Source organism: Bison bison, unplaced genomic scaffold (genome assembly GCF_000754665.1).
Source record: "Bison bison bison isolate TAMUID 2011002044 unplaced genomic scaffold, Bison_UMD1.0 scf7180017864289, whole genome shotgun sequence".
Taxonomy (NCBI): domain Eukaryota; kingdom Metazoa; phylum Chordata; class Mammalia; order Artiodactyla; family Bovidae; genus Bison; species Bison bison.
The window spans coordinates 765616-774765 of NW_011494861.1; positions in this window are offsets into that span (position 1 = coordinate 765616).

Sequence of the window (9150 nt, forward strand, 5' to 3'; positions counted from 1 at the left end):
TAGAAGAAATTGATTCATTCTACCCATAACTCTTCTCTTTATCATGTCTGAAAGGCATAAACACCAGCACAGAATTTAAAATTGACTACTGAAAAGGCAGACTATTTCCTTCCTGCTTCTCTGATTTGTTCCTTCTCCTGATTCCTCTCCAAATTTTAATTGGAATTGCCTCTGCTTACTCAATTCAGTAAATATTTCCTTAAATGAGGAACTGTTCCAAATATAATCCAGCTCCTTCTTCTGCCTTTAACCAAGGTTAGGCTCTCAAATATCCTGTTTCAACCTTCTAAACATATCTTTAAAATATGACGTGCTTATCTCAAGAAGAATATATTCCAAGCACTAGGAACTATACTCAATACCTTGTAATAAACTATAATGGAAGATAGAATGTTTAAAAAATGGAATATAAATATTTGTATATATATGTGTAACTGAATGACTTTATTGTATAGCTGAAACCAACACAGCATTGTAAATCAACTGTATTTCAATGCAATTTTTTAAATAAAGAAATTAAACTTGGAACCAAGAAAAGAGCAAGAGACATATTAAAAGAAGAGAGCTATAAAGAACTACCCAGTATGGGTAGTTCGGTCAACTAATTCCACAGAGGAGAAAATGAGGTCCCGAGAAAGAAGGAGACATACACAAGGTCACAGAACAAAACAGTGACAGAAGTAAAGTAGAATCCAGTTTGTTCCTTCCAAAAGAAAAAATAAAAGAATACATTCCAGGACTTCTTTCCACGAAACAGTTTCCAAAATGAATACGTTTCAGGTTAGGACAAGTGGCAGTAGGGAAGACTTTCAGAACTCTAAATTAATGAGTCATCATTGGTATCTTTTGGCTACACACTCTCAGAATTGGCATCTCAGGATCCTACAAGAAGGAAATGAACACTGAACACATGAAGCTTCTATATTTATGGCCTGACAGTGGCTCAGATACTTGGAATGAATTTTTTAAATTAAGTTCAATTAGCAAATCTATGCTGAATATTTACTCTCAGCCAACTACTGTGCTAAGAGCTTTGAGAGGTATTTTAAAAAAGGCACGGCTGTCAAATAATTTGCTGCCCAACTGGATTTAAACCGTACATATAGGGAGACAGAAACCCAAGTGAATGCTAGAATACAGAGCATCAGCAGACACAGATCTAAAGGAGCTAAAATAGTTGAGAAGACACGTTGGAAATTATTGTTTGACCAGAGAAAAGAGGGAATTCTTTCTTGAGAGAGTGGTAAAAGTTGAGGTATGAGCATTACATGTTAGAAATTTTAAAATGTGAACAAGTGACAGAAGACCAAACTTTTGAATGGATCTGGTAGTCTGATTCAAGAGCTGACAAGTGAGGAATTTCAGAAAAACAAGTAAAAAATGTTTTCTGTATTTTTCAGATTAGAAACAGCATACAAGTTACGACTGATTAAGCAACATTGTATTCACAGTTCTTTTTAATTCAGAATGAATTAGATACATAGAAACTTGGCTATGGTTCAGTCATTGACTGAATCACACTAAAACAAATTGGGCACCTAGGATGTGCCTTCTCTGTGCACAGTTACATTAGAATAACAAGCAGCCCTGTGTTGACATCACCACATATACAAATAATGACACTGACATTCGAGAGCATGAATCATTTGCCCACACTGGTAGAACAGGGATTGAATCCCCAGGTATTGGACTCCAAAACACTTTTTCCACTCTTGGTGCTGAAATTTATCCAGTAGTTGCTGTGTAAACCGCATGGGATGCATATTGAAATCTGTGAGAGAGTATTATATGGACATCAGATTTCTCCAAAATCCTGTATTACTGAGGTCTGCACTCCCTACCACACGCCCTCTGTACACCAAGCCATGCTTAGTTACTCATTCATGTCTGACTCTTTGCAACCCCATGGACTGTAGCCCACCAGGCTCCTCTGTCCATGGGAATTCTCCAGGCAAGAATACTGGAGTGGGTTGCCATGTCCTCCTCCAGGGGATCTTCCCAACCCAGGGACTGAACCCAGGTCTCCCGCATTGCAGGTGAATTCTTTACCATTTGAGCCACGAGGGAAGCCAATACACTATTTACCATGGCTTTTATGCTTGTGATAATGTATGGTGTAGCATATTTAATCAGAAATATTCCATGTGCCAGAATTCACAACTGCACAACTGATTTTGTCTACTGTGGATTTCAGAGTATTTACTGTTATGACAAATAAGGCCCAGTTGACTTGAAGATACTACATAAATAATGACTGAATTGTTATTTAGTTGCTAAATTGTGTCATATTCTTTTGCAATCCCATGAACTGTTGTCCACCAGGCACTTCTGTCCATGGGATTTCCCAGGCAAGAATACTGGAGTGAATTGCCATTTCCTTCTCCACATAGATGATATATGATAGAAAATAAACAGACATGATACATAAATATGGTTTTAAACTTGGAATTTATGAAGACAACAAGTCTCTGTTAAGACTGGTAAATGTCTACTCTGTAAAGAATTCTGCACAGAAGACCTTGATGCTGGGAAAGATTGAAGGCAAAAGAAGAAAGGGGTGGCAGAGGATGATATGGTTGGATGGTATCACCGACTCAATGGACATGAATCTGAGCAAACTTCAGGAGATGGTGAAGGACATGGGAGCTTGGCATGCTGCAATCTATGGAGTCACAAAGAGTAGGACACAACTGAGCAACTCAACAGCAACAACACTATACATAAATGAATACATATATAGAAATACATGTTTACATATATATACAAGTTTACATATTATATGTACAATAAATTCTACAAGATACATGTCAATCTCCAGATCATAAGAGTATGATCTCTTATGGAACTAATAAATAATTAGTTCCTCTCTAAGGAACTAATAACAACTCTAACCAGGGTGGCCTAGGAAACAATTTTAATTAAAACTGTTTTTCTTCCATGACTTGGGGACCCTCTTCTATACCCCATATTATCTTGTTCTGTGCTGTTTTACATGTCCATTTTTTTGGAGTCCTTACCAAATTCTTCATTGTTTGTCTATGTTTTACTGACTCAAGTGCAGCCTTTAAGCAGCAAGTCTATTGATCAATTTCCATGGAAGCCTTCCTGTGCTAGTTTCCTGCCTAAGCACTAATCTTTGAGAAAGGCTGTGTCAGGTAGTAGGTGCCTGTCTAGCCTGAGTCTTTTATGTGAGTGGTTTGTTGTTGTCTCATGTGTGTGTGTGTGTGTGTGTGTTTGTGTAAGGGGCGGGGGGCAGTTCTCTCTAGGCTAACCAGTATTGTGTCAGTGTCTTGGCCATAAGAGAAGCATCTTAAGCACATTTTGATGGGAAGGATTACTTCCTGCTTGGAAACTAGACCAAAATAAATTTTCCATTATGTAGTATGGCATGATACTTCCTACTTAAAACCATTAACCACCACCCCAGAAGCCATAATGGAAGGGATTTGGTATTAAAGCCTATATTGCTCAATATCAAATGGATCACCAGAGAACTCTATTTCACCTATCAACCTAATTGAAATAAAAGGGTCTTAATATTCCTGAGACTAAGCATCACCAAATCTCCTGGATTTCTTGGGCAGCTCTGGCAGAGGAGGGAGTGAGGAGGTATTTTTCCCTTTACAATTCAACTTATTTTCTTCATTTGACAAGCTACCACATACACACTCCACCAGTGAAGAACAATCAGCACATTCACTGCACTCAACACCTAACTGTAACGTGTTCATACAGAAATCAATGAGATACTTCCTCTTCCGGTTTCCCATTTTTAATCCTGGTCTTACACCATCCAATTCAGATTCTCTGGCTCAAGGCTTGGTTTGTTGGTTTTGGCACTGAGAACCTACATGAGTAAAGGCAGGTTTTGACTTTTATATATGAAATGAATCCAAAATACAGCAAAAGGATGTTATCCTCCTCACTCATTTAGAAAACATCATTGACTGCCTTCTATGTACCAAGTATGTTAAGAACTTAGTACTGATAGAAAAGGGCCAGTCCTTATCTTCAAATTTCTTGCTGCTTTTTGGTTTGGTTTGGTTTTCACAGGTAGCTAGAGAAAGAGACAATATACAAAGCAACATGGGGAGAGTATGTAGGAGGATAAGAACCAAATACCCGGCCTCACTCAGGTTAAGGGCAAGTTTATAAAGGAGTCAGTGCCTAGGCTGGTACATCTAAAGAGACATTACCAGATGAAAAAACCTCATAATATCCCCTTCCCCTAAGCTAAGTAAATTTGTATTAATTTACTAATATGTTATATACTGATAATTTGCTATATTTAATATAGTATAATAGATACGTATATATTATGTATGCTATATAGTACAATGTATAAATATTGATTTTGTGTGCATATGTGTCTGTGTAGTTTGACAGCGTTTCAGGCACTTTACTTGGCAATGGAGAAATCAGAAAGAATATGATAAGACCTCCGATCTTAAAAAATTCATTGTCTGGTAATTGCTGGTTTTTTAACATTTGAGTCTCCATGGAAAACAGGTTTCAATTTCAAGACAAGTTTCACATACTGCTTTTTCAGAGAATGATTTTATATAACTTTCCCAATCTCCTAAGTGAGAATTTCCAAGGCATCTGGAGTTGCTCAGGCCAAGAAACTCATCCATCTTGTTTGATGACTCGAGCCCTGACTGAATACAGTAGGATGTCCCACTATAAAGAGGAAAGCTCAGGCTGATACACCAATGGAAAAAAACCTGAATCATAGACAATGCTGTGGAATGCTGTTTGATGAAATGGTGCCAGCTGAGGTAGCAAGCAGTTTCCATTTGCTAAATAAAGAGTAAACATCCCTGAAGAGTTAGCTATGAGCATTAGGAAAGATAAGGCTTAAATTATTTCAGATCTTTCATCATCCAGCAAGCCTCAGGGAAATCTCTTTGGCTGAAAGTAGGGATGTTCTCCACCCAACACGTACACAGCCTCTTACATCCTCTCCTGGTTCCTCATCTCATGAATTCCTAGATTATGTCATGAATCAGCTGCTCGAGTGTCGGTTTCTAATGTAAACTATAAAAAAGAAAAGTATAAAGAACAAAACCAAGCGAAACCAAAACAATCACAAAACTACTAAAATTCAAATCCAAATCTAATTCTAAAACCTATTTTTTTCATTCTGTCTTGATGCATCGATAAGTACCTGAACTTGGCTTTAGTAGTGGAAGGATTTTACAGTGAGAAACGATTTACAATGTTAAGGATTCTTATGTGCTTCATTTCTGAATATGATATCTACTAATACATCTTTTGAAGAAAAAGCTCTTACTGAATTGTCTTATCTTTTTCAAACAGGCACAATTTTTTTGCTTTGTCTTCAATTTCAAATTCTTTCTTTTTATTCCTTCTTAGTCTCAAAATGACTCAGGTTTCCAGATGGAGCAGGAGTTGAAATGAAATTTTAAATTAGGATAAAAATAGAACTTGCTATTTCCACACTATTTCCAGCCAAAAATTTCCTTAAGCAATTTTTCTTAGCAAAAAGAGAAAAAGAAGCCCTTTATACTTCAATACAAATATACACACACACACACATATATATAGCATACATTTATTTTTAATTTTATCCTTTGTATTAACGAAGGATGAGAGTAATAATAGAGTGAGATAGAATATTAATTAAAAGAGAAATTTAGAGCCAAGTCACGTTGTGAGAACCCAAGGATGGGATAGCTGAGTTTCTATGTAGAAAATAGAAGTCCCAGAAGGCTTAAAGAGAAGATAGATAGGACAGTAATTGTGGTACAGGTGACAGATGATTTCAACAACTATTAGAATCATTAATGAATATGCTGAAAACACAAAGACTGGTGTGCATATTCTCCTGGTAGTAACAATGTTGACAGCAAGCACAGCATCAAGAACAGCTGCCTTTGATTGAGCACCTTCTCTCTTTTAAGTAGGAATTGATCAGTTCAGTTCAGTTCAGTCACTCAGTGGTGTCCGACTCTTTGCAACCCCATGAATCTCAGCACGCCAGGCCTCCCTGTCCATCACCAACTCCCAGAGTCTACCCAAACTCATGTCCATAGAGTCGGTGATGCCATCCAGCCAGCTCATCCTCTGTCGTCCCCTTCTCCTCCTGCCCCCAATCCTTCAGAGCATTATGGTTTTTTCCAATGAGTCAACTCTTCGCATGAGGTGGCCAAAGTATTGGAGTTTCAGCTTCAACATCAGTCCTTCCAATGAACACCCAGGACTGATCTCCTTTAGGGTGGACTGGTTGTATCTCCTTGCAGTCCAAGGGACTCTCAAGAGTGTTCTCCAACACCACAGTTCAAAAGCATCAATTTTTCAGCGCTCAGCTTTCTTCACCATCCTACTCTCACATCCATACATAACCACAGGAAAAACCATAGCCTTGACTAGACGGACCTTTCTTGGCAAAGTAATGTCTCTGGTTTTAAATATGCTATCTAGGTTGGTCATAACTTTCTCTCCAAGGAGTAGCATCTTTTAATTTCATGGCTGCAATCACCATCTGCAGTGATTTTGGAGCCCAAAAAAATAAAGCCTGACACTGTTTCCATTGTTTCCACATTTCCCATGAAGTGATGGTACCAGATGCCATGATCTTAATTTTCTGACTGTTGAGCTTTAAGCCAACTTTTTCACTCTCCTCCTTCACTTTCATCAAGAGGCTTTTTAGGTCCTCTTCACTTTCTGCCGTAAGGGTGGTGTCATCAGCATATCTGAGGTTATTGATATTTCTCCCGGCAACATTGATTCCAGCTTATGCTTCTTCCAGCCCAGCGTTTCTCATGATATACTCTGCATATAAGTTAAATAAGCAGGGTGACAATATACAGCCTTGACGAACTCCTTTTCCTATTTGGAACCAGTCTGTTGTTCCATGTTCACTTCTAACTATTGCTTCCTGACCTGGATACAGGTTTCTCAAAAGACAGGTCAGATGGTCTGGTATTCCCATCTCTTTCAGAATTTTCCACAGTTTATTGTGACCCACACAGTCAAAGGCTTTGACATAGTCAATAAAGCAGAAATAGATGTTTTTCTGGAACTCTCTTGCTTTTTCCATGATCCAGCAGATGTTGGGAATTTGATCTATGGTTCCTCCGCCTTTTCTAAAACCAGCTTGAACATCTGGAAGTTCATGGTTCATGTACTGTCAAAGCCTGGCTTGGAGAATTTTGAGCATTACTTTACTAGCATGTGAGATGAGTGCAAATGTGTGGTAGTTTGAGCATTCTTTGGCATTGCCTTTCTTTGTGATTGGAATGTAAACTGACCTTTTCCAGTCCTGTGGCCACTGCTGAGTTTTCCAAATTTGCTGGCATATTGAATGCAGCACTTTTATAGCATCATCTTTCAGAATTTGAAATAGCTCCACTGGAATTTGATCACCTCCAATAGCTTTGTTCATAGTGATGCTTCCTAAGGCCCAATTGACTTCACATTCCAGGATGTCTGGCTCTTGGTAAGTGATCACACCATCGTGATTATCTGGGTCGTGAAGATCTTTTTTGTACAGTTCTTCTGTGTTTTCTTGCCACCTCTTCCTAATATCTTCTGCTTCTGTTAGGTCCATACCATTTCTTTATCAAGCCCATCTTTGCATGAAATGTTCCCTTGGTATCTCTGATTTTCTTGAAGAGATCTCTAGTCTTTCCCATTCTGTTGTTTTTCTCTATTTCTTTGCATTGATCACTGAGGAAGGCTTTTTTATCTCTCCTTCATATTCTTTGGAACTCTGCATTCAGATGGGAATATCTTTCCTTTTCTCCAAGGAGTGGCGGCTGCCTGGGCACAGGAGGGCTAAGAGGAGCTACTCCACGTTCAAGGTCAGCAGGGGCAACTGTAAGGAGATACTCCTCACTCAAGGTAAGGAGCAGCGGCTGTGCTTTGCTGGAGCAGCCATGGAGAGATATCCCGCGTCCAAGATAAGAGAAACCCAAGTAAGACAGTAGGTGTTGGGAGAGGGCATCAGAGCGTAAACACACTGAAACCATAATCACAGAAAACTACCCAGTCTGATCACACAGACCACAGCCTTGTCTAACTCAATGAAACTCAGCCATGCCATATGGGGCTCCTCAAGACGGACGGGTCATGGTGGAGAGGTCTGACAGAATGTGGTCCACTGGACAAGAGAATGGCAAACCACTTCAGTATTCTTGCCTTGAGAACCCCATGAACAGTATGAAAAGGCAAAACGATAGGATACTGAAAGAGGAACTCCCCAGGTCAGTAGGTGCCCAATATGCTACTGGAGATCAGTGGAGAAATAACTCCAGAAAGAATGAAGGGATGGAGCCAAAGCAAAAACAATATCCATTCGTGGATGTGACTGGTGATAGAAGCAAGGTCCAATGCTGTAAAGAGCAATATTGCATAGGAACCTGGAATGTTAGGTCCATGAATCAAGGCAAATTGGAAGTGGTCAAACAGGAGATGGCAAGAGTGAACGTCGACATTCTAGGAATCAGCGAACTAAAATGGACTGGAATGGGTGAATTTAACTCAGATGACCATTATATCTACTACTGTGGGCAGGAATCCCTTAGAAGAAATGGAGTAGCCATCTTGGTGAACAAGAGTCTGAAATGCAGTACTTGGATGCAATCTCAAAAACGACAGAATGATCTCTGTTAGTTTCCAAGGCAAACCATTCAGTATCACAGTAATCCAAGCCTATGCCCCAACCAGTAATGCTGAAGAAGCTGAAGTTGAATGGTACTATGAAGACCTACAAGACCTTTTAGAACTAACACCCAAAAAAGATGTCCTTTTCATTATTAGGGGACTGGAACGCAAAAGTAGGTAGTCAGGAAACACCTGGAGTAACAGGCAAATTTGGCCTTGGAGTACAAAATGAAGCAGGCCAACGGCTAATAGAATTTTGCCAAGAGAACACACTGGTCATAGCAAACACTCTCTTCCAACAACACAAGAGAAGATTCTACACATGGACATCACCATCTGGTCAACACTGAAATCAGATTGATTATATTCTCTGCAGCCAAAGATGGAGAAGCTCTATACAGTCAGCAAAAACAAGACCGGGAGCTGACTGTGGCTCAGATCATGAACTCCTTATTGCCAAATTCAGACTTAAATTGAAGAAAGTAGGGAAAACCACTAGACCATTAAGGTATGACCAAAATC